Genomic DNA, 6,000 nt, shown 5'->3' on the forward strand with positions numbered 1-6,000 from the left:
CTGCTGATCCTGTGGTAGGGCCTTCTGTTGGAGTACGCACTCCCTGGTCTCCGGGGCCTCCGTGACTCCTGACCCTAGTATAACAGTCAGCGTTTGGTATTCCTGGGACATGTAGTTCGCCAGGGGTTCCGGTTGTTTCTGTTGGGTGTGATGAATTCCTGCAGATGCGGACCCGGTGTCCGGTATATGTTTTTGGGGTGAGCGGGTAAAGCTCCTCTGCCCCCTATGTTGCTCTCTTACTCCACTCGCCTTCGGCCGCGCTCGGGGCCCTCACTAGGCTTCACACGGGCAGTTGGCCTCGCTACTCTTTACCGCTCTTATGGCGTCAGCACGCCTTTGGCTCACTAACCTGAGCTCTATGAGTCTGGACTGGGCTTCACTGCAGGCTAGCAACTGCAGGAGCTGGAACTGGCTCTGTCCCCTAAGGTAACTGTTCTCTAGACCGTAGACTCCAGACTCCACAGACTGACTCAGACTCCAGACTGACTGCCTAACTCCACCCTCCAGTATATATATCGCTATCCGGGCTCCCTCTGGTGGTCTGAGGTGGTAGGGTGGAGGTGTGTGAATGCTATGAGTGCCTCTTGTGGAGGAATCCGTCCATGCATCCCTCCGGGATCTGTGGCACCTACGCGCAGCAGGGCACCACATATGTATTAGCTGGGTATCTCCTGTATCTAATAATATATGTACACCTGGTATTACCTGGTTATCTCCTGTATCTAATAATATAGGTACACCTGGTATTACCTGGGTATCTCCTGTATATAATGATATATGTACAGCTGCTATAACCTGGGTATGCTCTGTATATAATGATATATGTACTTTACAGCTGGTACAAGTTGGTATAACCCGGGTATTTTTGCACTGATATGACACATTGTTCTTCGGTCGTGGTGTGGCGCCCCTGAGGGTTCGGTCGCCACAGGGGGGTACTGCATCTTGTCAGGAGGTGTGTCTCCTCTCCCAGGTAAGGATGGTACACCTGTCAGGACCCCAACTCAACACTACACACTCCTGTCCTATGGGGGGCTAATATGCACCAGAGTGCTGCCCCAGCAGATAATAGAGAGGGGTAACCAAAGTTAGGGGGAACCATGTAGTGGGTGAGGGTGAAGGACGCACCATTAGGTTACACTTCTAGTTTCATATATAATAGACAGCCATCTTAAGTTCAAGGTTCTTTGATTTTGGTCTTCACCGCTGAACGTGGCTTTCTGTGATAGAACCTGCAGCCTGTTGAAGACGCACGGTCCTCGTACTCTGGCCTTGAGGCGAGGAGCGGGTGAGAGTTAACGGTTGTCTCTACCCGGTCAAGGTCCCTACTTGAGAAGGCCTGGAGGGGAGCAAAGTAGAAGAGCTCTACAGGCAAAAGGATCCCAGGGAATACGGACGGAGCGGCATACGCCAGCTGTACTCTCCATTCTGGCCTAGTCAGAGGGACTCCTGCTGCAAAAGGGGTACCGGCCCCCGATATCTGACTTTGTTACTTCATGTCTCAGTCGGAGAAGCCCTGAGGCTAAGTGGATCCCACCGGGTGACGGATGAAACAGAATTGCCGCCGTACCCTTGTTCTGTGTATAGCCAGAGGGAGACCCAGCCTTGTAACACGCATCGCACACGGACAGGACAGGTCCAAGGGAGAGAGTTTAGGAACACGCGGAGGTGCGGGGGTCCTGATTGAAGCACCTGAACTACCGGGGTGTGCCGGACCCTCTTCTCTGGTGGCCGCAGCAAGCCGTGAAGAGCAAGGAGAAGCCTTGCAGCTGACTTCAACCAATGTGAGTAAAGCTTGGAAGACTGCATCCATTGCCTCCGGTCCTTTATTGCAGCGCGACACCACACCACACCACTGTACCCTACTACTACTCCCCTCATCCTCCTGCTTCCTCTGCCCTGAGGCCCTGCTCCGTCTGTGGGGAGTAGTAATACCGTCGGCTGCCACAACATCCCGCCTCAGAGGACTGCAAGCATCGCTGGTGGAGCATCACCAGACACCACAGGTGGCGTAGTCGAATTAACCACTCATCCTAAGTAGCCCATATTTTTAATGTGTGCGCCCTGGGCACGGACCGGGCCAAGGCAGCGACTGCATCCCCTCTCAACCACTGGCCTGTCGTCCGAGTACACCTTTCCCAGGGCGGGCCTGCGCTACCGAGTAGTGGGTCACACATAAATGGCGTAGTCGGCAGGATTGCGTGACCGCAGCAACGGAAAATGTGATCCCCATTGCCAGCGGGTATTACGCGCCTTTACAACAGACTGTCTTTAACACTCAAGATGGCGCCCGCCCAAGAAGAACGGACGCCATTGTGTGCAAAAAGGACAACCACCCAGCACCTCCCATCGTGGGACAGGCTTCCCCTATGGCGCCAAAAGTGCAGACCACCCCTTGCATTAGAGACTGTCCGCATGGTAGTGTCCGTCAACACGGATGGGATGTCCCAAGGAGTGCCAGTCAGCCAGCCGCCCTGGAGCCGCCCCAAAAGAAGGAGGAGGAAGAAAAAACTAGGTGTGGCCGCAACAGTCCCTGACACTCCACACCCAGCAGCAAGGATGGAAGCAGCACAGGAGAGTTGCTCCAATGCCGCCCCACCAACTGCTGCCCCGCTCGGGATACGGGGAATACGTCTAACCCCGGAGGAGGCCGAGTTCCTCCGTGTGGAGTCGCAGAACCTGACCAGGAGGGTCGCGGAGGCCCAGCGTACGGTGTCCGCAGCGTGGAGAGAGGAGATGCTGCAGAAGATCCGGTCCCGCCGCCAAGGAGCTGCAATCCAAGTCAGCGGAGCAGCAACCCAGGAGGAGGGAGCCTCGAAGGCAGCGTGCAGCCCAGGACGGGGTAAGCAACAAGCCCCTGTCCCGGCTGCGAGACGCACAGAGGCCTTAGTGGATCTTATGCCGGCACCCCTATCCCCGGGCGCCGTGAAATGGGAGAAGATTTTTGCCCCAGAGCTGGAGGCCCACGTAGCAGTTAGCGGCGGAGGCCTGCAATGCCTCCCAACTCCCAGTTCAGGAGAGTCTGTGCTAATGGGGGAAATTACCAACGACCCCAACCCGGACTGGTCCGCGTCACCGGAGGACCCGCAGCAGCCTCTGTTAACGCCGCTGCCAGCGCCACTGGTTACCTGTCCGGCGGCGGAGGAGATGGCCTGGGACGACCAGGAGGGGGACTTAATGGGCTTCCCCCAGGAGACCCTTGCAGAAGAGCGGCGGAGGAAGGACTTCTGCCGCAAGGAGCTCCTCCAGCTGGATAATGAGCGGCGGGAGAGGCGCATCCGCTGCGAGCGCCTCGAGGTACGCGCCAAAGCCGCCAAGTCTAAGGCCCACCAGGAGTAGGCCGTGCATCCAAGCCCCAGAGAGGAAGGGGTGATCGTCCGTTTCCACCAGGAGGCGGGATGGGGCTTCATCAGGAGTCCCCAACTCTCCCAGGACGTCGTTGTGAGCCGCAGAGACGTCGAGCCCCATCTGCGGAGAGATCACCCTAGCCGGAGTCTCTACCCGGGTGACTTGGTATCATACACCCGTCATCACGGGGTGTGTCGCTGGTACGCCCTTGATGTACACCGCGTATTCCAGGGAGAGGCCCCTGCGCACCTGCCGGTAGGGGACCGGTCTGGCTCTGTGGGCAAGAACGAGCCTTTCCCAAAATGGAGGTACTTGGACTGAGCGGCCCCCGGAGGCTGTAGCTTTAAGTTGTTTAATGCCATGTTAATTATGTTTTTCCTCCCGGATATAGAGACATTTGTCCCTGCGGACTTGCAGTAGACAGACTCTGTTTGTATATAGTTATGCATCCCTTTAGGTGCTCCCTATTGGTTTTATGCAAAAACCACCTCTACTTCTACCTCAGACCTCAGAAGCAAAACCTGTCTGGAGTGGCTCTCCTGGAGGTCCAACACAGGATCTCCATGTCCTGCAGCCACCCCAGGGCCTACGTTGAGGGTTTGGGACAGGTCCCTCTTGCTGCTGAACTGACTTCTTTTCTACTGCATTTTCTATTAATCTGTCTACTTGCACAATGTCTCTTTGGTCTTTTATACTTTTGTACTATTTATATTGCAACGTTCAAGAATCCGAACCTCCCATAAAGAGAAGATTGTTATTGGTTAAAAAGCATATATAAAAAGTCTGTACCATGCTTTGCTCTCTTTGCAGCCCACGGACGTGCTGTGTTTCACCAGGGGGGAATGTGGTGCCCCTGAGGGTTCGGTCGCCACAGGGGGGTACTGCATCTTGTCAGGAGTTGTGGTGTATCCTCTGCTAGGTAAGGATGGTGCACCTGTCAGGACCCCAATTCAACACTCAACACTACACACTCCTGTCCTATGGGGGGCTAATATGCACCAGAGTGCTGCCCCAGCAGGATAATGGAGAGGGGGAACCAAATTTAGGGGGAACCATGTAGTGGGTGAGGGTGGAGGACGCACCATTAGGTTACACTTCTAGTTTCATATATAATAGACAGCCATCTTAAGTTCAAGGTCTTTTGATTGTGGACCTTCACCGGTGAACGTGGCTTTCTGTGATAGAACCTGCAGCCTGTTGAAGACGCACGGTCCTCGTACTCTGGCCTTGAGGTGAGGAGCGTGTGAGAGTTAACGGTTGTCTCTACCCGGTTAAGGTCCCTACTTAAGAAGGCCTGGAGGGGAGCAAAGTAGAAGAGCTCCACAGGCAAAAGGATCCCAGGGAATACGGACGGAGCGGCATACGCCAGCTGTACTCTCCATTCTGGCCTAGTCAGAGGGACTCCTGCTGCAAAAGGGGTACCGGCCCCCGATATCTGACTTTGTTACTTCATGTCTCAGTCGGAGAAGCCTGGAGGCTAAGTGGATCCCACCGGGTGACGGACGGAACGGAATTGCCACCGTACCCTTCTTCTGTGTATAGCCAGAGGGAGACCCAGCCTTGTAACACGCACCGCACACAGACAGGACAGGTCCAAGGGAGAGAGTTTAGGAACACACGGAGGTGCGGGGGTCCTGATTGAAGCACCTGAACTACCAGGGTGTGCCGGACCCTCTTCTCTGGTGGCCGCAGCAAGCCGTGAAGAGCAAGGAGAAGCCTTGCAGCTGACTTCAACCAATGTGAGTAAAGCTTGGAAGACTGCATCCATTGCCTCCGGTCCTTTATTGCAGCGCGACACCACACCACACCACTGTACCCTACTACTACTCCCCTCATCCTCCTGCTTCCTCTGCCCTGAGGCCCTGCTCCGTCTGTGGGGAGTAGTAATACCGTCGGCTGCCACAACATCCCGCCTCAGAGGACTGCAAGCAGCGCTGGTGGAGCATCACCAGACACCACAGGTGGCGTAGTCGAATTAACCACTCATCCTAAGTAGCCCATATTTTTAATGTGTGCGCCCTGGGCACGGACCGGGCCAAGCCCGCGACTGCATCCCCTCTCAGGGAGGGCTGACGCTACCGAGTAGTGGGTCACACAGTGGACATTCCTGTGATCCTTATCACTGCGCCATCTATCGTGTGTGAACAGGCCGCGGTGATATGAATGGGCGTTGATTGAAGTCAGTCATGGAAAACATGAACTATGTGGTTGGGACTGAACTCACCCTGAACCCGCTCCCTTCTCCTGGACCTTCACTCTGTGGGCTGCGCTGCGACAGGGGAAGGGTTGGAGAACCAAGGAAGGAAAGGAAAAGACTTAAAATAACCTTGTGTTCTGTGGTGACAGATTGGGAGGCAGGGGACAATTAGGTGAAAGGGGTCGATGCAATCCCAACTTATGTATCAGCATAGCTCTCCACCAAGAGGACGGTATACTGGTAGGGACCCAAGAGAGGACCCTCTTGCTATTCTGGCCTCTGAGCACAGGGAGAAGATGCCTCTGTGGGAAGGAATCCTATAAAGTCGCATTTAGTTTGAATTTAGTGTCATAAATTAGTTGATAACGTGCGGAAAACCCACATATTGTAAAAATAAGATCTCTGCTGAGGTGTCGTCTGAAAGCAATGGAGGTGTCTGAGCCTGTGGCTCCCCA

The sequence above is a fragment of the Phyllobates terribilis genome, unplaced genomic scaffold (genome assembly GCF_046119375.1).
Source record: "Phyllobates terribilis strain yellow unplaced genomic scaffold, ASM4611937v1 Scaffold_3__8_contigs__length_932513732, whole genome shotgun sequence".
In the NCBI taxonomy this organism is placed as follows: Eukaryota; Metazoa; Chordata; class Amphibia; order Anura; family Dendrobatidae; genus Phyllobates; species Phyllobates terribilis.